At 43.6% G+C, this 25,262-nt stretch overlaps 1 protein-coding gene across 3 annotated transcripts in view; it reads right to left on the bottom strand.

Moving 5' to 3' along the window:
* Window positions 1-25,262, bottom strand: part of LOC121573552 (cytospin-B) — a 221,185-nt gene that overhangs the window by 162,325 nt on the left and 33,598 nt on the right. Inside the window, exon 1 of one of the 3 annotated variants that reach the window (XM_041885627.1) lies at window positions 14,432-14,642. The exons of the other annotated variants lie outside the window; for them this stretch is intronic. The gene's annotated coding sequence lies outside the window, so the exon portion shown is untranslated. Of the gene's footprint in view, window positions 1-14,431; window positions 14,643-25,262 lie in introns of those variants that run through there. 3 annotated transcript variants of the gene reach the window in all.

Here is a 25,262-nt window from a genome sequence, read left to right as displayed (position 1 = left end):
TTGATCACCATTAGAGTAACCCCAAGAAGGTATTTGGGAAACCATACAGAATGCCTGAGTTAGGCGGACCAGAGCAGGCAGAGATAGAAACTGAGAGCACCCTAACCGAACACATGAGAAGGTTGTTTATTAACCACACCCGTATGTCAAAGGTTTTGTGCCCTACATGAGAACTAAAGGAGAAGGTAACCCATTCTATCCAACCAGGTGATTGGGTGTGGATTCAATCCCTAAAGAAAAAGGACTGGAAGCAGCCCCGTTGGGAAGTTCCATATCAGGTCCTGTTGGTGACGGCCTTCGCTGTAAGAATTGCGGAAAGATCCACCTGGGTGCATGTCACACACTGCAAAAAGGTAAACCCAGCCACACCTGACGAACAAACACAGAGTTAGGAGAAAGAACCGATCACCACTAGGGCTCGGGGGTTGGCTCCTTAACGAAGATTCCCTTACCCTGTCTGATCATCCCTGTGTGAGTTCGATAGAAGGTAAAGCAATGGGTTGGCCTCTGGCGTCTGACATGTTCGCAGGACGAGGGTGGGGATTTACATGTTTCCTGACGGTAGGTGGCTGTCTGATTGTGGGAGTCATATTCCTAGCACACCCAAACCCGCCTGACCCGCCAGAAGTAGTAGTTAACCTAACTCAATTTAGGAAGGTAATGCCCGGGGAAAGCAAAAGCAGGCAGAAAAGACAGCTTGACGTAGGGAAAGGGGAAGTACTAGTGACTGTAGGAAAGGACATCACCTTTGAGGTCTTCGCGGACCAGTTGGGGTCTTTCGAGCCAAGGCTGGCTGGTAGTGTTACAAAGGACGGGACATATATATGTACAGTGGGGGAAAAAGTATTTAGTCAGCCACCAATTGTGCAAGTTCTCCCACTTAAAAAGATGAGAGGCCTGTAATTTTCATCATAGGTACACGTCAACTATGACAGACAAAATGAGAAAAAAAAATCCAGAAAATCACATTGTAGGATTTTTAATGAATTTATTTGCAAATTATGGTGGAAAATAAGTATTTGGTCAATAACAAAAGTTTCCCAATACTTTGTTATATACCGTTTGTTGGCAATGACACAGGTCAAACGTTTTCTGTAAGTCTTCACAAGGTTTTCACACACTGTTGCTGGTATTTTGGACCATTCCTCCATGCAGATCTCCTCTAGAGCAGTGATGTTTTGGGGCTGTCGCTGGGCAACACGGACTTTCAACTCCCTCCAAAGATTTTCTATGGTGTTGAGATCTGGAGACTGGCTAGGCCACTCCAGGAACTTGAAATGCTTCTTACGAAGCAACTGCTTCGTTGCCCGGGCGGTGTGTTTGGGATCATTGTCATCTTTTTAAGTGGGAGAACTTGCACAATTGGTAGCTGAATAAATACTTTTTTTCCCCACTGTATGTCACCATGTACATCCTGGGACCATGTAGTTGCTCATACCGAGAGGGGGGGGGGGGGATATGTGAATCTCCATACACAGTCCAGACAGGTGAAATATCCTCTTCAACTGGGGCACCCTATAGAGTAAACATTTCTAAAGGTCAGGGAATTGAACCATTCAATTCGATGGAAATGATACAGGTAGTGGAGACCAAAGACCTAAAAGAAGTGGTGGAAGTGGAGACTGGGTTCCGGGATCCGAACCTATGGTTGGAATGGATACAGTATATGGCAAGAACTATGTCCAAAGAGGACTGTTACGCCTGTGGAACAGCTAAACCTAGGTTAACCACTACGCCGTTCCCCTTGACGGGCTTTAACTCTCCGTCAGGTTTATCCTGCATGGTTAAATTGTTCAAGCCACCTGGGAATGTGGTGAATGAGTATTGTGTTAACTTGCACTATCTGTATCCCCCGGTAACGAAGTCTCCCCGACCTAGATTACCTCCGTTTGAAGTCTCAGGGGAATCTTATTATTGTTTTTCTAGGATGGATAAGATAGGGTACGGGGTTTAGCTCCTGCTCCCACACAGAGAATGTCACAACTAAAGAGACCATGGCTAATCTCTCCTCTTTGTTGCAGACAGAAGATTTTAGGAACCGAAATCAGGCCCGCGCTGACATCTGGTGGTTGTGTGGTGGTAACAGACTGTGGCCCAAGCTCCATGCGAATTGGACTGGAACCTGTGCGTTAGCTCAGCTGGTAATGCCTTTCACTCTCATCAAACAATCTAACAGGTCAAAGACTGGTGGGTTGTCGCATAGAAAGCGAGACCTCCTCCCGGGATCCTTTGATGAGAGAGTGTATATCGATGGGATAGGAGTACCTTGAGGGGTTCCAGAAGATTCAAAGCTAGGAATCAGATCGCGGCTGGGTTTGAGTCAAGTCTTTTAAATTACATCTACTACAACCAGCAGAGATTTATTAACCACACTCGTGAGGCGATAAAGGGATTGGCTGAGCAGACAGCAGCAACTAGCTTAATGGCATGGCAGAATATAATAGCTTTAGATATGCTTTTGGCTGAGAGGGGCAGGGTTTGTGTTATGTTTGGATCTATGTGCTGTACTTTCATCCCCAATAATACAGCACCTGATGGGTCAGTGACCAAGGCTCTTCAGGGACTCACCACGCTGGCGAACGAACTGGCTGAGAACTCTGGTATTGATAACTCACTAACTGGTTGGTTTGATAACATGTTTGGAAAATGGAAAACTATTGTAGCGACTGTGTTGGGGGGGCGGCTTTGGCTGGAATGTTCATGCTGGTGGTATGTGGATGTTGCCTAATCCCGTGTGTGAGAGGTCTTGTGTTCAGGTCTCTGGAGAAAGCAGTGACCCAACAGATGGTGAGGTATGGACCCATTCCAGACTCAGACCAATGGAATGAACGCTACATGCCTCCCGCTCTGGTGGAGGATGCAGACAATTTCAATCCTGATGAACGTGAATTGAATGAGACAATTTTTTATGTTTAGTATGCTATCTTTTCAATGAAGGTTACAGTGAAAATCCTAACAAGGAGAGTTATGGTTGGAAGTAAAATTTGATAGCGTGCAAGACAAATTGTATTCTTATTGTGTGAGTGATTCATACGAGTGATTAATTTTATATGCAAAACAAGTTGTATGCCTTGTGTGTTTCATTTTATAAGAATGTATTTTAAATGTGTGTGTGAAATTTAGTCAAAGGGTGGATTGATAAAGAAATGTGTGAGTAAGATATGACTAAAATGTCACACCCTCAGTTAAACTAATAATGTATGACTATTCGTAGACTAGAGTTTAGAGAGTTAATAAAATGTGCTTATATAAGATGCAGAGTATTTGTGTCTTGTAATTAGGCAAACAGAAGTGCAAAACGTTGAAACCAATAACAGGAGACCAGTTTCAGAAACAGATGTCCCCACACATTCTTACAAGGCACCCCGACCTACGTCCACGATATCTCCGTCTCTTTCCCATGCGAATGACGGGGATTTGGGCCTTGTCGGGTGTCTGTAGAATATCCTACATGTCCGACTCGTTGAAGAAAAAATCTTTGTCCAATACGAGGTGAGTAATCGCTGTCCTGATATCCAGAAGCTCTTTTTGGTCATAAGAGACGGTGGCAAAAACATTATGTACAGAATAAATCAAAAATAACGCAAAAAAACACACATAATAGCACAATTGGTTAGAAAAAAAATCATTTTAAATTGTTATGTTGGTTAACGGCCTTGGTGCCCTAGCAGATGGCCTTGGTGCCCTGGCAGATTGGGCACCTCTTGAAGGCCCAATGGCCTTACCCCTAAAATCACGAAATTCCAGGCATGATCATGGTCCACACACACCAACACAGCCGTGAAGAGGGCACGACAATGCCTCTTCCCCCTCAGGAGGCTGAAAATATTTGGAATGGACCCTCAGATCATCAAATAGTTCCACAGCTGCCCCTTTGAGAGCATCTTGACTGGCTGCATCACCGCTTGGTATGGCAACTGCTTGGCATTCGACCGCAAGGTGCTACAAATGGTAGTGCGTACGGCCTAGTACATCACTGGGGCCGAGCTCCCTGTAATTCAGGATCTCTATACCAGGCGGTGTCAGAGGAGGGCCCTAAAAATAGTCAAAGACTCCAGCCATAGACTGTTCTCTCTGCTATCGCATGGCAAGTGGCACCGATATACCAAGTCTGGAACCAACAGGACCCTGAACAGCTTCTACCCACAAGCCATAAGACTGCTAAATAGTTTGTTAACCAAATAGCCACCCGGACTATCTGCATTGACCCTGCTATTGTTTATAATTTGTCCTGTTGCCTAGTCACTTTATTCCTAGTTATAATATATATTATGTACATATCTACATCTGGTGTCCTACATCAATAAAAGGGGTCAGCTGAGGGCTTAAGGCAGACATCTCTCTCTCTCCCTCTCTCTCCCTCTCTCTCTCCCTCTCTTTCTCTCTTTCTTTTACTCCCACTCTAACTTACTCTCTCTCTATCTCTCTGTCCCCCTACTCTCTTACTCCCACTCTCTTTGTATCGCTCTCCTCACTGTTGCAGTGATCGAAATTATTATAATTCTTGCAGCATTCTTGCAGCATAGCCTCCGCGTTTACCCTAGTTACTGCAGCATAAAGTATAGACCTAAAGTAAAAATGTATATTGCAGGAAGGCCTATTTAGAATCAAATTGAGTGGTTCTCAGAGGTACGTCCAAGTCTACAATGAACTAAAAAGTAAATCTAAGCAAAGGGCACTTCTGCATAATAATAAGTTGCATTAAAATCTAGACATGATTCTTTGGGATCGAAACAGTGCATGCTAAGAGATAGCAGGCCAGAAAGGGCAAAACGATTGGAAAGTGAGATGTCACCACATTAGGTAGATCAGTCAGGGAACGATGCAGGGTGGATGTGTTCTTCAAACATTAACCAACAGCACACTTAGTCTACCTCCAGCCCTAATGCTGCAAGGCATTTAGCACATTTAACGTGACATGGTACAAGCAGCCCACCTCATATTTTTAGCCCAGGCTTTCACACAACCTCCTGGGGTGTATATTGAAAGGCAGCGTGAGCAGGAATAAAACCAAGCTGGCTTCACAGCAAAACATTTTACATTTACATTTTAGTAATTTAGCAGACGCTCTTATCCAGAGCGACTTACAGTTAGTGAGTGCATACATTTTTCATACTGGCCCCCCGTGGGAATCGAACCCACAACCCTGGCGTTGCAAGCGCCATGCTCTACCAACTACTCAGATCTGGGTTCAAATGGTTTGAGATGCCAGCCAGGTGGGCAGAGTTTTACCCTTTTGGAACTTTTTCATTAGTTCCATTGCGCCGGGCAAATTCAATCATGTGCAGCTAAAGTATTTTATAGATTTCAAATACTATTTGAATCCATTGAACCCAGGTCTGCTGATCTATTGAAGGTGGTCGTCTCCTTAGGAAAGTTTCCACTGTTACTTTTTTTATTTTTTATATTGAACTGTAAATAGAGAAAACCTGCAGGCCCTTACAGTCTTATCTGATTGGTTCTTCTATCCAAGTGGTTATCTAAAATCCCAAAAAGTCCCCACAAGTCTAGTACAACAATTCTCCCTCGTAGGGACATTTCCCACGTCCCCATGAGGACAAAGGCTATTTTAAGTTTACATGCTGACCAGACCGCTCGCGCGCTTGTCCGCATGTTGATTTTGTCCACCAACACCAAATGCGATCAGGACACGCAGGTTGAAATATCAAAACGAACTCTGAACCAACTATATTAATTTGGTGACAGGTCGAAAAGCATTAAACATTTATGGCAATTTAGCTAGCTAGCTTGCTGTTGCTAGCTAATTTGTCCTGGAATATAAACATTGGGTTGTTATTTTACCTGAAATGCACAAGGTCCTCTACTCCGACAATTAATCCACAGATAAAAGGGTAAACCAAGTTTGTTTCTAGTAATCTCTCCTCCTTCAGGCTTCTTCTTCTTCTTTGGACTTTATATGGTGGTTGGCAACCAACTTTAAGGTGCATTACCACCACCAACTGGACTGGAGTGTGGACCTCAGTTCATCTTTCAATCACTCACGTGGGTATATGCTCCTAAAAACCAATGAGGAGATGTGAGTTGCGGGACTTGCAGTTCGTCAAGCGTCACAAATAGAACCAAGTTCTATTTTTAGCGCCTGGCTACGCAGACGCTCGTTCACGTGCGTGAGCAGTGTGGGTGCAATGATTGAATAACATTTTATTTTGCAACGCTCGCGGGTGTGGTCAGCATGTTAGGGGTTAGGTTTAGGGTTAGGGTTACAATTAGGGTTAGTGTTACGGTACGGGTAAGGGGTTAGTGGGTTAGGATAAGGCTAGGGGTTAGGTTTAGGGGTTCGAATGGAAATCTATTTTAGGTCCCCACGAGGATAGAAGAACAAAACCTGTGTGTGTGTGAGTGGCCCATCATATGATGTTGCTAGGGCCCACTGCCTTCTCCTCATGCCTGTGTGAATATCATCCATCTACACTTGCCTTTTCACAGACAGGTCTGGTACTGTACCTCAGCTAGATAGGCAAATGCATATGACAATAGTTAGGCCAATGTAAATAATATCCAAAAGTTGGTAAAACATGTTAATCCAAGACAAAATTTAGGAAAAGCTAATAGCAGCTTTTACATTTGAAAATGTAGTGAAATTTAGAAATGACAGAAATTGAGGAAGCAAACACTGAGGTAATGTCTGTTGAATAATCACAAGTCACAAGTACGTCTTCTTTGATCATAACCAACTACTAAAATCATGTACAAAACGCAATAAAAGTAATCCTTCTAACCCCCCCCCAAAAAAAAAAATTTGAATAAATAAATACACAAAAAAAAATATATATATATATATAAATATATATATATACAGTGGGGAGAACAAGTATTTGATACACTGCCGATTTTGCAGGTTTTCCTACTTACAAAGCATGTAGAGGTCTGTAATTTTTATCATATGTACACTTCAACTGTGAGAGACGGAATCTAAAACAAAAATCCAGAAAATCACATTGTATGATTTTTAAGTAATTAATTTTCATTTTATTGCATGACATAAGTATTTGATACATCAGAAAAGCAGAACTTAATATTTGGTACAGAAACCTTTGTTTGCAATTACAGAGATCATTCGTTTCCTGTAGGTCTTGACCAGGTTTGCACACACTGCAGCAGGGATTTTGGCCCACTCCTCCATACAGACCTTCTCCAGATCCTTCAGGTTTCGGGGCTGTCGCTGGACAATACGGACTTTCAGCTCCCTCCAAAGATTTTCTATTGGGTTCAGGTCTGGAGACTGGCTAGGCCACTCCAGGACCTTGAGATGCTTCTTACGGAGCCACTCCTTAGTTGCCCTGGCTGTGTGTTTCGGGTCGTTGTCATGCTGGAAGACCCAGCCACGACCCATCTTCAATGCTCTTACTGAGGGAAGGAGGTTGTTGGCCAAGATCTCGCGACACATGGCCCCATCCATCCTCCCCTCAATACGGTGCAGTCGTCATGTCCCCTTTGCAGAAAAGCATCCCCAAAGAATGATGTTTCCACCTCCATGCTTCACGGTTGGGATGGTGTTCTTGGGGTTGTACTCATCCTTCTTCTTCCTCCAAACACAGCGAGTGGAGTTTAGACCAAAAAGCTCTATTTTTGTCTCATCAGACCACATGACCTTCTCCCATTCCTCCTCTGGATCATCCAGATGGTCATTGGCAAACTTCAGACGGGCCTCTCTTCAGGTCATTGACCAGGTCCTGCCGTGTAGTTCTGGGCTGATCCCTGACCTTCCTCATGATCATTGATGCACCACGAGGTGAGATCTTGCATGGAGCCCCAGACCAAGGGTGATTGACCGTCATCTTGAACTTCTTCCATTTTCTAATAATTGCGCCAACAGCTGTTGCCTTCTCACCAAGCTGCTTGCCTATTGTCCTATAGCCCATTCCAGCCTTGTGCAGGTCTACAATTTTATCCCTGATGTCCTTACACAGCTCTCTGGTCTTGGCCATTGTGGAGAGGTTGGAGTCTGTTTGATTGAGTGTGTGGACAGGTGTCTTTTATACAGGTAATGAGTTCAAACAGGTGCAGTTAATACAGGTAATGAGTGGGGAACAGGAGGGCTTCTTAAAGAAAAACTAACAGGTCTGTGAGAGCCGGAATTGTTACTGGTTGGTAGGTGATCAAATACTTATGTCATGCAATAAAATGAAAATTAATTACTTAAAAATCATACAATGTGATTTTCTGGATTTCTGTTTTAGATTCCGTCTCTCACAGTTGAAGTGTACCTATGATAAAAATAAGCAGCTTGGTTTGAAGAAATCAACTGTGGGAGCAATTATTAGGAAATGGAAGACATACAAGACCACTGATAATCTCCCTCGATCTGGGGCTCCACGCAAGATCTCACCCCGTGGGGTCAAAATGATCACAAGAACGGTGAGCAAAAATCCCAGAACCACACGGGGGGACCTAGTGAATGACCTGCAGAGAGCTGGGACCAAAGTAACAAAGCCTACCATCAGTAACACACTACGCCGCCAGGGACTCAAATCCTGCAGTGCCAGACATGTCCCCCTGCTTAAGCCAGTACATGTCCAGGCCCGTCCGAAGTTTGCTAGAGTGCATTTGGATGATCCAGAAGAGGATTGGGAGAATGTCATATGGTCAGATGAAACCAAAATATAACTTTTTGGTAAAAACTCAACTCGTCGTGTTTGGAGGACAAAGAATGCTGAGTTGCATCCAAAGAACACCATACCTACTGTGAAGCATGGGGTGGAAACATCATGCTTTGGGGCTGTTTTTCTGCAAAGGGACCAGGACGACTGATCCGTGTAAAGGAAAGAATGAATGGGGCCATGTATCGTGAGATTTTGAGTGAAAACCTCCTTCCATCAGCAAGGGCATTGAAGATGAAACGTGGCTGGGTCTTTCAGCATGACAATGATCCCAAACACACCGCCCGGGCAACGAAGGAGTGGCTTCGTAAGAAGCATTTCAAGGTCCTGGAGTGGCCTAGCCAGTCTCCAGATCTCAACCCCATAGAAAATCTTTGGAGGGAGTTGAAAGTCTGTGTTGCCCAGCGACAGCCCCAAAACATCACTGCTCTAGAGATCTGCATGGAGGAATGGGCCAAAATACCAGCAACAATGTGTGAAAACCTTGTGAAGACTTACAGAAAACGTTTGACCTGTGTCATTGCCAACAAAGTGTATATAACAAAGTATTGAGAAACTTTTGTTATTGACCAAATACTTATTTTCCACCATAATCTGCAAATAAATTCATTAAAAATCCTACAATGTAATATAGCCTACACCTTGACAATAAATCCATTATTTATTTTAGACAGGTCTAAACAAGCATGATATGAAGAAAATGTAGTCTATTTCAGAAGAACAGAATAGCATACACTGAGTTGTCCTTATGTTAGGTCCTGATCTGGCTATGCCAAATGGCTGTGGGCTACACTAGTTAATTTAGCAGACAAGATTTGCTTAGAATTCCATGGCATTATTTTGAATTATTTGATAGTATGAAGAATACAATTGAACAAAGCTGAATAAAATATAAATATTTTCTCCAAACGATTTGAGGGAGTGCGCACATACGGCTATTCTGTGTTGAGCGGTTAACAAATAAATAGGTACTCCTATATGCTTAATTTAGAGTTATTAATGTAACTTTAGTTGTTCTACAAACGTTGGGCTATATGTTTAGATTTTTAATACATTGTAAGGCTGCATGATGGGACTCTAATGATGATTTGAAAAAAGTTGCTTGGAAGGCATGAGCTCTGCTTTGTTTTTTGCGCAGGCTGTACATTCTTCATTATTCTCTCATTCACCATTTGACAAGCTCAAAATGTTTATAAACTATTAGGCTATTTCTTCACATTGTAAGCGCAGCAATGCGCACATGGCAGTAGGCTATAAGCCGAATGTTCCATTAGCGGAAAACACCATTATCAAAAGTGACCGCAACTGCGATTATGCATGTAATGATTTTATTATAAAGGTGCATTTTTATGGTGAAAATTATGTTCCCCAAACTTGAAACTCACGCGCTGCTTATGTATGCCAGTTAGGCTCTAAACCCCTTGTAAAGCGAATTAATGTGCTTAATTTTTAGAAGTTATTTGGCCACTTTAGTTGTGATACAAACCTTATTAAAACATATAGGCCTATGGGCTAGGCTACACGAGGTGTGCGACTATGATTTTAAAAAGTGATAATATATAATTCACAAGTGATAGGCTAATATTGTCACCCATCAGACTATTCTTGATTTAATCTTGTCAATACATATACTAAATAATATATGTGGGAAATTTGTTTTGATTTAGAATGGACCATTATCATGCACCTGTGTCGAAACAGGGGCAGCGGGAAAAAATACATGTCATCTATGCACTTAAATAGCGAATGGAGGACGCTTTTTCCTTGGTTCACTTTCATGCCAGCCAGATAGGCTACACTCCTGTTGTAAAGATAAACAATGTGCTTAATATTAAGAAAGTTGAGAAATAAATATAGAAGGCCTAGCCTATAGAAAGCTGATGGGATCCTCTTTTTAGTAGAGGCCATCACTCAGTTTCCTCGTGCAATTGCATAGCCTATAGAAATGTTGCGCAACATGAGCTCATGGGCTGTCATGATTTTCGAACACATTTGCATTGATGTCAGAGTGATTAGAGGGACAATAGAGTGCTGAGTACCAGGCAGTTAGCAAGTTTGGTAGGCCACTAATGACCATCAGCAGCATCAGAGCTTGGAAAAGCCTAATTACCATGACACGTGGAATTTGACTGCCTTCATGACTCGTGACTGCCGGTGTGGCGGTAATACGGTCACCACAACAGCCCTACTCAAAGTTTAGTTTTTCTACACAGTTATGTAAAGACAACCTTTAATGTTCCTCAGCAGAGACAGAATGACAATTACTAGACTGGGAGTGTGTCCTACATCAAAATGACCTAATTACGACAAACCCAATGTCTTAGAGAGAGAGAGAGAGAGAGAGAGAGACGTCAGAATATGAAAGCTTACTTTATTTATTAAATTGAAGTCTTCTTGATGACAGCAGGTTTCCCTAATTTCACTTCGAACATTTTCACAAAAATGCGATATTTCTCAGGAAATATGAGTCATGTGGCTAAATTGGTTTGTGGGAAAGCTAGGCTAAATATGGAAATTGGTCAGCAGCATATCCGCAAATTAAAAAGTAGAATATGATTTTCTAGTTACCAAAGCCACTGCCCTAACTATTGGGTTGTTCTTTTCACATTGGCTTTGACAGCAAGGTGTCACGAAAGGAGCGGACCAAGGCGCAGCGTGATATGCGTACATTCTTATTTATTAAGTACACCACGAACAAAAACAATAAACGATACGTGAAGTCCAAGGTTAACAAACACAAACCTTACACGGAACAAGATCCCACAAACACAAATGCCCAAACGGCTGCCTAAGTATGGTTCCCAATCAGAGACAACAAGCAACAGCTGATTCACGTTGCCTCTGATTGAGAACCACCCCGGCCAACATAGAAACACATGAACTAGAAACTGAAACAATGAACACAAAACATAGACTCTACACACCCTGGCTCAACATAAAAGAGTCCCTAGAGCCAGGGCGTGACAGTACCCCCAAAGGCGCGGACTGCGACCGCGCCAACATAACCCAACAGGGTAGGGGCCGGGTGGGCATTCCTCCTCGGAGGCGGTTCCGGCTCCGGGCTTGACCACCACCCTCCAACAACCCCCCCGTAGCGCCCCTGGTCTGGTCCCGCTGGCTGGGGCTGGACTGGACATCGGTGGAGCGGATTGCTTAGGCTCCGGTGTGGAGCAGCTGACCGGTACCTGACCAGGCACCGGTGAAACGGGCACGGGCTGTGCCGGACTGATGACGCGCACCACAGGCTTGGTGCGGGGAGCAGGGACGGGCCGGACCGGGCTGACGAAGCGCACCACTGGCTTGGTGCGGGGAGCAGGAACGGGCCGGACCGGGCTGACGACGCGCACCATAGGCTTGGTGCGGGGAGCAGGAACGGGCCGGGCCGGGCTGGCGACGCGCACCATTGGCTTGGTGCGAGGGGCAGGAACAGGCCGAGCCGGGCTGGCGACGCGCATCATAGGCTTGGTGCGAGGGGCAGGAACAGGCCGGGCCGGGCTGGCGATGTGCATCACAGGCTTGGTGCGAGGGACAGGAACAGGCCGGACCGCACTGGGAACACACACCACTGGCCTTATACGGGGATCAGGAACGGGCCGGACCGGACTGGCAACACACTTCAGTACCTCTCACCGTGCCTCTACACTTTCCTTCCCTCTAATCACCAATGGCTCCCGTAACCCGGTGGCCTTCTCTCCTCGTCCACAAATGTGCCCCCCCCTAAAAATTTATTGGGGGTGTCTCTCCCCCGTGCTCAAGGCCTTCATCCCTCTTGCCAGACTCGCACTCATCTCCTCCCAAGTCCATCCTCTCTCCTCGTCACGCTGCTTGATCCAGTCGGGGTGGGATCTTCTGTCACGATCGTGAAAGGAGCGGACCAAGGCGCAGCGTGATATGCGTACATTCTTATTTATTAAGTACACCACGAACAAAAACAATAAACGATACGTGACGTCCAAGGTTAACAAACACAAACCTTACATGGAACAAGATCCCACAAACACAAATGCCCAAACGGCTGCCTAAGTATGGTTCCCAATCAGAGACAACAAGCAACAGCTGATTCACGTTGCCTCTGATTGAGAACCACCCCGGCCAACATAGAAACACATGAACTAGAAACTGAAACAATGAACACAAAACATAGACTCTACACACCCTGGCTCAACATAAAAGAGTCCCTAGAGCCAGGGTGTGACACAAGGGGATGTAAAGACTTTCTCAAAAAGAGACGATTACAAATACAGAGATCTTATGGGGTTTTCTGTTGCAAGTTCTTAGACATAGAGCTTACAACAATCCAAAGGTTGCTGAGTCTAGATAAGGAAAGCTTGTACCAACTGACATTTCTTTTCTGTTTGGGATTGAGATATGAGTGAAACACTTCTGAGACATTCTCTTATCCATTTGAGCCCTAAAGGAGAGACAACAAACAATTTGGAGACCACAGCTACGCTATCCCTTTGACAACAAACATTCTGTGAACCAAAACAACCAAATAGGCTACTATTGATTTCATAGTCATAAGCAAATTACCCTATGAAACCAGTCTACAGAAAGCTTAACTTCAAACGTTTTCCAGTCTATAATGCCACACAGTGGGAGACCTCCCTCCATTGAACTCTGTGTCTTTATCTCATAGGGAAGGTACAGTAAAGCAGGTGCTGTGGGCGGGCTACCAGTCCAGTCTCTCTACCCAGCCCAGGCTCAGTGTTTCTGTTTGGGGGAGCAGATGTGGATATAGGGCACAGGGGCATGCTCCCATCATCAGAAGATTAATGGAGCGTGGTAGCACTGACAGACATCTCCACTCTCCCTCTTTCTGCATATCAACTCTACTGATGGCTGCTGTCACTGACAGTCGACCTCCCCCTCCCCCGACCCTGATGAGGCAATTCTCAGTCAACTTCCTGAGAGGAGATGCCCACCACATAGACCCACACATTAAGTGGCGTCTCTGTGCTTATTCCTCCGATATTAAGACTGACACAGTCCTTTCATGAATGGATTACAGATGGTTACACACAATTACTTCTTCCCCATATATTGGCTATATAGGAATCACACCATGGAGATGACAGATGCTACAACAAGCAGTGGTGCACAGAATACTGTAGATCTAGGCCTACCTAAACAACCACAAAAATAACAATTTTACTTGAATGTAATACACTGAATACACCTCATAATACCCTTAAAATATGTATCTCTCCATGCTAGCTGAACATACTGTAATGCTAGCTGAACATACTGTAGCTAACATGAATATGAAGGAGCCTGATTCATTTCCTCAGCATCATCCACCACAGTAAGCAGTGGGTGGGTGGCACCTGAGTCCTGGCTGGCCCCAGTTTGGCAGTGGGTTGGTGAAAGGATGTTGGGTTGAATATCACACTGCTTCATCACATCCTCTGATGTGTGCCCCGCTCTGCATGGCTCAGCCCAGGGCAGGCTTCAGCCTCAGTCAGACTTTAAATAACCAAGACTCTAAAGAGAGGAACTGCTGGTGAACTATGACCAACACTGGCATTATATAGCACGCTGTTACTTCAGAGAAAAAACGAATTTAGCCCAGAATGTTACTTAAAAAGGTCTGTGAATATCTGTTCAGATCAGCCATAAAAAACATCATACATTTTCAATTCAATTCCAGATTGTCCAACCAATGTCCTCAAATGCCTTAAAAGATTCCTGTTTCAACCTTAACAAACTTCTGAAAGGTCACAGACTGAGACTGAGCTCTAAAGAACATCAACTGAGATATCAAAAGGGGGAGAAAGAGAGAGGGAGAGTGTCATAGAGAGTGTACTCACAGTAAGAAAACAGAACTGGTCTTGATGACGCCTTCACAGAAACTGCCCCTGCACTGTAACTCCCTCTATACACACTGAGCTGGACAGACTACACACACAGCGTCTATGCACAGAGAGCAACACGGCAGCCAGACCTTTGGATCAGAGAGCCACTGAGAAAGAGCAGCAGGGCCAAGAGCAGTCCAGCTGCTACTGCCTCCACACACACAGATCAAGACACGGAAGCAGCCTGCCTGCCCCTGTGCTACTGGGCAGGCTGCGTTAGGCTGTGCCTCTCTCTCTCTCTCTCTCTCTCTCTCTCGCTCAGACACACACACACACACACACACACACACACACACACACACACACACACACACACACACACACACACACACACACACACACACACACACACACACACACACACACACACACACACACACACACACACACACACACACACACACACACACACACACACACACACACACACACACACACACACTGAGAGTCTAGCCACGAGGAAGTCTCCCTCCCCACTCAGACTATTTTTCCAAACTGAGGTACAGGCGGTGGGAGAGGTGGAGACAGTTGTTTTGAGAAGTTATTTTATTTCAATCCTGTGATTTATCTCTCTCCCCTCAGGACACTGTGGTCATTTGATTTAGACTACCTTAGGCTTAGCCATGTGTATGACAGATTGTAGAGGATACAATCACCCCATTGTATGGTAATATGACTTTAGAGACCTGTGTCTGTGTTGCTCATCCTTAGTAGCAAGATGTGTGCTTCTTTCCTTCATGTCTTTGAGTATACCAGCATTTTTTTAATCAAAAGCACCAGATACCTTTTGGTGGACGTCGTGCACATTTCTGACTTCCAAATGCCCTGGCTGTGCTGACAAAGCTTGTCTTTGTCTCAGAATAAAATAGTTCTAGCTTCAGTAGAGAGAAGAGGGAGGGCCAAGGATTAAGCATTTGTGGTAGGCATTTTACACATTTTCTAACAAATTTGCATCGTCTACCTACGACATGACATGCCAAGTCCATAGAAAATGTGGGTAGTAATAAGCTGGAGAATATTACCGCTCTCTGGGTTGTGATGGGAAACACTCCAGTCAGTTTGTGGTGAGTGGTAAAATAGGGAACTCTGGCTGGCTGACCACACCCCTGTACTGCACTGTACAAGGCCTATACCACACAAAAGGTTGTTTCCAAGGCCGCCTAACAACTGAGACATTTTTCAGAGAGCAGAGCGGTTTACAGGCCCCACATCCTGTTTGACACCACACACAGAAACACATTCAGATTTAGAGCCTGATTAAGCCCAGACCGCCTGCCTTCAGCCTCAATTCAATTATTAAGTTCTTCAAAGTGGTAAAACAGAAAAACACATAATTTCTGTATTTTCCTAACCTATTGCGTACAATATTGAGATTTTCAGCCAGTAGACAACTGAATCACAAGCAATGTTCCCTCAAAAAAATGTAGGCACTGAGAAAATTCCGGTAAATTCCAGTAAACTTCCGGTGTGCGTTTACTGTGAACACTGAAGCTGCACCTGCTTTAAGTTACAGTTTTAACAGTGGTCAAGTAGGCTACTGTGGTTATTTGATCATAATGTAGGCCTACCAGAGTGGCCTACCATCAAAAACAATGGAGAAAAACGCATCCCATAACATTTTAACATGGAAATAGCTGTTCTATCATTCAGCCTACAGTAGCAGCCAATATGTGGTGTTCAATGTGGGCCTACATTCCATGAGATGTTGGGAAAAAAAGCATGCAGGGCTTTACATTAACTTGTTTATCCACTTGTCCTTCTTACAAGGAGATGACTGAAAATGTTGTGTTTGATGCAAGAAACCACTTTACAAAATAAAATTAATTATTATTCCCATACCATTATTACAGAGAATCAGACCAATTATACTATGCTCTGCCTATTGGCTACTTAGCTTATTCAAGACTGTCTCAAAATACAACAGTGCCCATTTTAGACATAAAAAAGGCTCTTTACCTGACTCGCTTTTCACAAATGTGCACACATGGCTAGATGCAGCTCTCGCTTTCATTTTTTAAAAAGCGCATCTACTCAAGACCGCTCATGCTGTTAACACAGTCCAGTTTAAACCGAATGGCATAGATCCATTATGGCAATGGTCTATTTGCATATAGGCCTACACCAGCTCTGATTGGTTATGCCCCACCGGTCTGTGTAGAGTACGGGCTATATTGTCAATGCAATAGAATCCTACTCCGATGCGTTCTGCCTACAACAAAATATCTTGCATAGTTAGTTTTGCATACTAAGTCTTGCCTAGTTTGTTTCGTTTCGGTATGTTGCATTGAAAGTGGCTAATATTGTGTTGACTTGATCACAATTCCCACAGTAAAGGGAAACTTTGATAGTGTTAACTAAGGAAGAAAACTCTAGAAAGTTGAGTGAAGTTCAATCTCGTGCTTCTCTGCGCAGGCTGATATTTCTTCTGCACTGCAGTCACAGGGAACTGCGCGCCTGCGCACGCACGCAGCTTAGAGGGAACATTGCTCACAAGTCACAATGATCATCATCAGTGTACTGGGCAGCCACTATGGATTTACTGCTAATTTACAGTCATTAGTGAGGCCACGAGTCTCTGACAATAACAATGACATAGGGAAAGATGCATCACATGCTATATCATTATTATAATAGCCTAAGTGACTGTGACTGTAACCATGACACTGACTTAAAGCTTTATTATGCAGAAATCACTCCACCATTTCCTGGTTGCTAAAATTCTAATAGTTCGCCTAATTTCAGTTTGTGACAAAACAAGCATGTATAGTGTAGAGAATCTACACCGCTGTGAAATATATTTTCCATAACCAAAAAGATTGTATTTTCAGCTGTTTGAAGCTGGTGTACAAAACTGAAAGTAAAAGAAGCAAAAACAAAACTTACAGTGGGGAAAAAAAGTATTTAGTCAGCCACCAATTGTGCAAGTTCTCCCACTTAAAAAGATGAGAGAGGCCTGTAATTTTCATCATAGGTACACGTCAACTATGCCAGACAAATCGAGATAAAAAAATTCCAGAAAATCACATTGTAGGATTTTTAATGAATTTATTTGCAAATTATGGTGGAAAATAAGTATTTGGTCACCTACAAACAAGCAAGATTTCTGGCTCTCACAGACCTGTAACTTCTTCTTTAAGAGGCTCCTCTGTCCTCCACTCGTTACCTGTATTAATGGCACCTGTTTGAACTTGTTATCAGTATAAAAGACACCTGTCCACAACCTCAAACAGTCACACTCCAAACTCCACTATGGCCAAGACCAAAGAGCTGTCAAAGGACACCAGAAACAAAATTGTAGACCTGCACCAGGCTGGGAAGACTGAATCTGCAATAGGTAAGCAGCTTGGTTTGAAGAAATCAACTGTGGGAGCAATTATTAGGAAATGGAAGACATACAAGACCACTGATAATCTCCCTCGATCTGGGGCTCCACGCAAGATCTCACCCCGTGGGGTCAGAATGATCACAAGAACGGTGAGCAAAAATCCCAGAACCACACGGGGGGACCTAGTGAATGACCTGCAGAGAGCTGGGACCAAAGTAACAAAGCCTACCATCAGTAACACACTACGCCGCCAGGGACTCAAATCCTGCAGTGCCAGACGTGTCCCCCTGCTTAAGCCAGTACATGTCCAGGCCCGTCTGAAGTTTGCTAGAGTGCATTTGGATGATCCAGAAGAGGATTGGGAGAATGTCATATGGTCAGATGAAACCAAAATAGAACTTTTTGGTAAAAACTCAACTCGTCGTGTTTGGAGGACAAAGAATGCTGAGTTGCATCCAAAGAACACCATACCTACTGTGAAGCATGGGGGGTGGAAACATCATGCTTTGGGGCTGTTTTTCTGCAAAGGGACCAGGACGACTGATCCGTGTAAAGGAAAGAATGAATGGGGCCATGTATCGTGAGATTTTGAGTGAAAACCTCCTTCCATCAGCAAGGGCATTGAAGATGAAACGTGGCTGGGTCTTTCAGCATGACAATGATCCCAAACACACCGCCCGGGCAACGAAGGAGTGGCTTCGTAAGAAGCATTTCAAGGTCCTGGAGTGGCCTAGCCAGTCTCCAGATCTCAACCCCATAGAAAATCTTTGGAGGGAGTTGAAAGTCCGTGTTGCCCAGCGACAGCCCCAGAACATCACTGCTCTAGAGGAGATCTGCATGGAGGAATGGGCCAAAATACCAGCAACAGTGTGTGAAAACCTTGTGAAGACTTACAGAAAACGTTTGACCTGTGTCATTGCCAACAAAGGGTATATAACAAAGTATTGAGAAACTTTTGTTATTGACCAAATACTTATTTTCCACCATAATTTGCAAATAAATTCATTAAAAATCCTACAATGTGATTTTCTGGAATTTTTTTCTCAATTTGTCTGTCATAGTTGACGTGTAACTATGATGAAAATTACAGGTCTCTCTCATCTTTTTAAGTGGGAGAACTTGCACAATTGGTGGCTGACTAAATACTTTTTTTCCCCACTGTAAGAACAGGAAGCATAGAAATAGCACACATAGAACAGATCTACCGCTTTTTAGACTTGCTTTCAATGAGAATGACAGATCTATCTCACTGTTCTATGTGAATTTGGTCGGGTCGCCCAAAAAGTTACATATTGTAGCTTTAACCTCTGCTCTGGACTGGTCATGGAGAACTATGCAAAATGCATAGTTCTCCTTTTTGACTAAGGCATAGGCTACATTGTCTTATTTTCCAATGGTAATGTGACGTGTAGCTTAAAAGGAACGGATACGGAGCAGAAGTCTGTCAGTGAGAAGAGAACCAGGCCAAACAGATCAATTATATAGCATAAATCCAGTGCTGGATGTGTGTGGGGGGTTGTTCTGAATAGCCAACTGTCAATGTGGGGTGTGTGTGGGGGGTTTGTTCTGAAGAGCCACCTGTCAATATGGGATATGTGAGAGATATGTGAGAGTGTTGGCTGTAGCCTGTAGAGCAGGGTTCTTCAATTCCGGTCATGGAGGGCCGAAACACCTCTGTTTTTCATCCTCTCCTTCTAATCAGGGGCTAATTCAGACCTGGAACACCAGGTGAGTGCAATTAACTACCAGGTAGAAATAAAAAACAGAAGTGTTTCGGCCCTCCAGGACCGGAATTGAAGAACCCTGCTGTAGAGTGTCCACTCAATATCTCACTCAGAGAGAAACACGAGATGAAATGAGAAGAGAGGAGAGGAGAGGAGAGGCAGCCAGAGTGGGCTTCTTAGCACTGCCATCTTCACCTCGCTCTCGCTGTCTTTCTCTCTGTCTAGCTTTCTCTCTCTCTCTCTGTTTCTCTCTCCCACTCTCTCTCCCTCTGTTTCCCTCTCTTACTGACGCATATTCCCCACACATCACAAGGAGAAACTAACGAGCCAATCATCTTGGACTGGAGAGAGGAATATTCTCTCCTCGTAAACTCATTGAGTGTTCTCTTCTCTCAAAGGAAAAACAGTCTGATGGTGACATCATGGAGTGTGAGGAATAGGCTGGCTATGTTGCCTTTTCCCTTTCTTGCCACAGTTGACTTATGCAATCTCAAATTATATTAAATTCTTGTCTAACAATATAAAAGTTGAAGGAGGAAAACTTCACACAAACTCAGAGGCTATTTGTGCATCGGCAAGATTGCCCTACCAACTAGGGCACTTCAGCAAGCACACAAAGCAAAAGACTGAAAAACAATGCATGAATGGATCAAAGGTAGAAAAATCTAATAATATGTATTCAACGGAGGGATTATCTATTGTCATCATATGACTCATTCTTACAAAAGGTGTTTTCAAGGCCAAACAATAATAGCCTCCTATTGATGCTGAGAAGCTGTATCTGCACCCAGATCCCAGCTCTTCTGTCCCTCTCTCTCTCCTCCATGCTCCACCTGTGGCCATGGGCCCAGGAGGCTAGCCAGGTCTGGTCCCAGATCTGTTTGAGCTGCCATGCCAATTCCTATGGTTGTTTGCAAGACAGCACAAACAGATCTGGGACCTGAATAGCAAGTGGCTGCCCGGCTCCCACACAGGAAAAAAGCCATCAGCTACTGAGGCACTGTATGGAACCACTTCAGAGTCTGGAGGCAGGGCAGTGCTCCTGGCATTGGGCTCCCATAAACGTGGCTTTAAACCGTAACCTACATTAGCACCTCCTCATTGGCGATCTCACTCTCTTTTACTACAGCTGCTTCCGCTGTAGCTACTAGCTACCACTGACTGTGGCACGACTTCCTCTGGAGCTGCCTCCTCTCCTTGTTCAGGCAGGCTTCGACGTTCGTCGTCACCGGCCTTCTAGCCACTGCCGCATCTCATTTCATCATTCCATTTGTTTTGTCTTGTGTATTACACACACCTGGTTGATATCCCCTCATTAGTACGTGTATAAGTGTTCCCTCTGCCCCCTTGTCCTTGTGGGTGATTGTTTAATGTGAGGAGAGAGTAGCTCGGTTGAGCTACGTGTATTTTGTATTGCCGGGGTATATTTTCCCTGTGTGCCTGTTTTTGTTCCAGTGCGCCTGTTTTGTGCACTGGACTGTTTAACGCTATATAGTGTAACTCTGTATTCCGGAATAAACTCTGTATTCTGTGATTTACCCTCCTGCGCCTGACTCCTTCAAATCACCCATCACAGACTGACTGACCACTGTCTCTGCTTTCACGGCTGCTCATGTTACATTAAGCTACATTACATGATATTACCACAAACAGGTCTCTACAGCCTAGTCTGAGTTCACAGATCAGGGAAAGTGCATGTTTTTTAACAAATAATACATTTTCACAAAAATATAATTGCATTCACAAGTTGAAATTGTCTTTATCATGCTTCCCTAAACTAAGAACACTTGTGTAGAGATTGTTTTGGAGTCTGTGAAATCTTGCATGGTATATCATCTAAGGAACATCTGTGTGGGAACTACAACTTCCACAGTCAGTCACAATATAGGCCTATAGGCCTACAATATGGATGTGGTGATTGTGGTGTAACAGCATTTCACCAGTTTATAATTTCTAAGAAACTATATGAGATTAAATCCCCTCTATTTGAATTATGCATGTTTCACAATTTTAAATTGAATGTTTTCAGCAACCTTCACCACAGTGTGTATTTGTGTGTGTGTGTGTGTGTGTGTGTTTGTGTGTGTCCACATCAGCAGCTCCAGAGCATCTGTGCAGCACCTGGTACTGGAGAAACTGATGTGTGTGCTAAGTCATGGCCTCAACCTCAAAGTAACCTAAAGTGAATTAGGAAGTGTGCAGAAACGAGCCCATCCCCCATTCTGTGAGACAGTCTCTGCTCGCTCCCTGGGTTCCCCTCTAGGCCCTGGCCATAGCGGCGGATGAAACGCGTGAACTACGTTTATTGTTAAAATTACAGATGGACATCCTTCGTCACCATCGATTGTCAACGTACAGTATATAAACTGAAAATAACTATTGGCTTTTCTGTGTGAAATCTCAGTGAGGGGCTGTGGCCGACCTCTAGGAGGATGTGAAAGAACAGCACAGGATATTAAGCTAGGACGGTAGACCTTAACCTGACTGTATTAGAACACCTAGTCATAAATCATTGTCTATGGTTTGTGTTGCTGACTATTTTGCATTCATGCAAGCATAGGTAACAGAATGATCGGAATCAATATGTAGCCTACAACTGCAGCGCACTTTTACACCAACTCATCTAGGCCTATTTCTAAAACAGATAGGCCTGAAGTTGGCTAATAAAGGGATGAATTGCCTTGAGTCCTCTAAGTCACATTTAGAAGTCAGAGCAGAACATGCCCAAGGGAGTCGTGACGTAGACTCTGTTGAATGTTGATAAAGGCACATGCACACAGAAAGAGGACAACAAATGGCCTATCTGCATTCTCTAAGCACAGGCCCATTCCATGCACGCATAACCATGAAGCACCACTCTGCAGTATAGTAGAATATGAAATGATGCTATCTAAAACCTTAAGGTTCTTTGGCTGTCCCCATAGGATAACACTTTGAAGAACCCTTTTTGGTTGCAGGTTGAACCCTTTTGGTTCCAGGTAGAACCCTTTTGGGATCCACGTAGAATCCTTTCTACAGAGGATTCTACATGGAACCCAAAAGTGTTCTACCTGGAACCAAAAAGGGTTCTCCTATGGGGACAGCCGAAGAACCCTTTTGGAACCCTTTTTTCTGTACAGATTAGAAAAATTATTTTTTTTAAGCGTTAATCAGCATTTCTAAATCAAGAAGACATTTGATTTGAATTACTAGGATCCCCATTAGCCAACGCCAATGGCGACAGCTAGTCTTCCTGGGGTCTGACACATAACGAAAAAGACAATACAGATAAAATACTTTACAATTTACTTACATTTAAAAACATGAACATTTAGTGTGTGCGCATTATCAGTTACACATACATGTCAGTACATACACACAACAAGCAGGTCAAATGGGGGAGAGGCGTTGTGCCGTGAGGTGTTGCTTTATTTGTTTTTTGAAAGCAGGTTTGCTGTTCACTTGCGCTATATAAGATGAAAGGGAGTTGCATGCACTCAAGGCTCTGTTTAACACTGTATGTTTCCTTGAATTTGTTCTGGACCTGGGGACTGTGAAAAGACCCCTGGTGGCATGTCTGGTGGGGTAAGTGTGTGTGTCAGTGCTGTGTGTAAGTTGACTATGCATAATTTGGAATTTCCAACACATTAATGTTTCTTATAAAAACAAGAAGTCAGTATTTCCTCAATTCTTAACCAACAGAGACTGGCATGCCTAATATTAATATTAGCCCTCTGATTATAATGAAAAGCAAGACGTGCAGCTCTGTTCTGGGCCAGCTGCAGCTTAACTAGGTATTTATTTGCGGAACTTGACCATCTGACTGGACAATAATCAAGATAAGATAAAACTAGAGCCTGCAGGACTTGCTTTGTGGAGTGTGGTGTCAAAAAAGCAGAGGATCTCTTTATAACGGATAGACCTCTCCCCATCTTTACAACCATTTAATCTATATGTTTTGACCATGACAGTTTACAATCTAAGGTAACACCAAGAAATGTAGTCTCCTCAACTTGTTCAACAGCCACACCATTCACTACCAGATTCAGCTGAGGTCTAGAACTTAGGGAATGATTTGTACCAAATACAATGCTCTTAGTTTTAGAGATGTTCAGGACCAGTTTATTACTGGCCACCCATTCCAAAACAGACTGCAACTCTTTGTTAAGGGTTTCAGTGACTTCATTAGCTGTGGTTGCTGATGTGTATATGGTTGAATCATCAACATACATGGACACACATGCTGTTGTTTAATGCCAGTGGCAGGTCATTGTTAAAAATAGAAAAGAATAGTGGGCCTAGAGAGCTGCACTGAGGTATACCACACTTGACATGTTTGACATTATAGAAGCTTCCATTAAAGAAATCCATCTGAGTTCTATTTGATATGTAGCTCTGAATCCACAATATGGCAGAGGTTGAAAAGCCATAACACATACACTACCAGTCAAAAGCTTTAGAACACCTACATATTCAAGGGTTTTTCTTTATTTTTACTATTTTCTACATTGTAGGTATAATAGTGAAGACATCAAAACTATAAAATAACACATATGGAATCATGTAGTATCCAAAAAAGTGTTAAACAAATCAAAATATATTTTATATTTGAGATTCTTCAAATAGCCACCTTTTGCCTTGATGACAGCTTTGCACACTCTTGGCATTCTCTCAACCAGCTTAACCTGGAATTATTTTCCAACAGTCTTGAAGGAGTTCCCACATATGCTGAGCACTTGTTGGCTGCTTTTCCTTCACTCTGCGGTCCGACTCATCCCAAACCATCTCAATTGTGGAAGCCAGGTCATCTGATGCAGCACTCCATCACTCTCCTGCTTGGTAAAATAGCCCTTACACAGCCTGGATGTGTGTTGGGTCATTGTCCTGTTGAAAAACAAATGATAGTCCTACTAAGCCCAAACCAGATGGGATGGCGTATCGCTGCAGAATGCTGTGGTAGCCATGCTGGCTAAGTGTGCCTTCTAAATTCTAAATAAATCACAGACAGTGTCACCAGCAAAGCACCCCCACACCATAAAACCTCCTCCTCCATGCTTTACGGTGGGACATACACATGCGGAGATCATCCGTTCACCCACACCGCGTCTCACAAAGACACACCGGTTGGAACCATAAATCTCCAATTTGGACTCCAGACCAAAGGACACATTTCCATCGGTCTAATGTCCATTGCTCGTGTTTCTTGGCCCAAGCAAGTCTCTTCTTCTTATTGCTGTCCTTTAGTAGTGGTTTCTTTACAGCAATTCGACCATGAAGGCCTGATTTACACAGTCTCCTCTGAACAGTTGATGTTGAGATGTGTCTGTTTTTTTAACTCTGTGAAGCATTTATTTGGGCTGCAATTTCTGAGGCTGGTAACTCTAATTAACTTATCCTCTGCAGTAGAGGTAACTCTGGGTCTTCCTTTCCTGTGGCGGTCCTCATGAGAGCCAGTTTCATCATAGCGCTTGATGGTTTTTGCGACTGCACTTTTCCAGATTGACTGACCTTCATGTCTTAAAGTAATGATGGACTGTCGTTTCTCTTTGCTTATTTGAGCTGTTCTTGCCATAATATGGACTTGGTCTTTTACCAAATAGGGCTATCTTCTGTATACCCCCCTACCTTGTCACAACACAACTGATTGGCTCAAATGCATTAAGAAGGAAAGAAATTCCACAAATTAACTTTTAAGAAGGCAAACCTGTTAATTGAAATGCATTCCAGGTCACTACCTCATGAAGCTCGTTGAGAGAAT

The sequence above is a fragment of the Coregonus clupeaformis genome, chromosome 9 (genome assembly GCF_020615455.1).
Source record: "Coregonus clupeaformis isolate EN_2021a chromosome 9, ASM2061545v1, whole genome shotgun sequence".
Classification (NCBI taxonomy): domain Eukaryota; kingdom Metazoa; phylum Chordata; class Actinopteri; order Salmoniformes; family Salmonidae; genus Coregonus; species Coregonus clupeaformis.
This window is presented reverse-complemented; position numbering and strand designations above follow the sequence as displayed.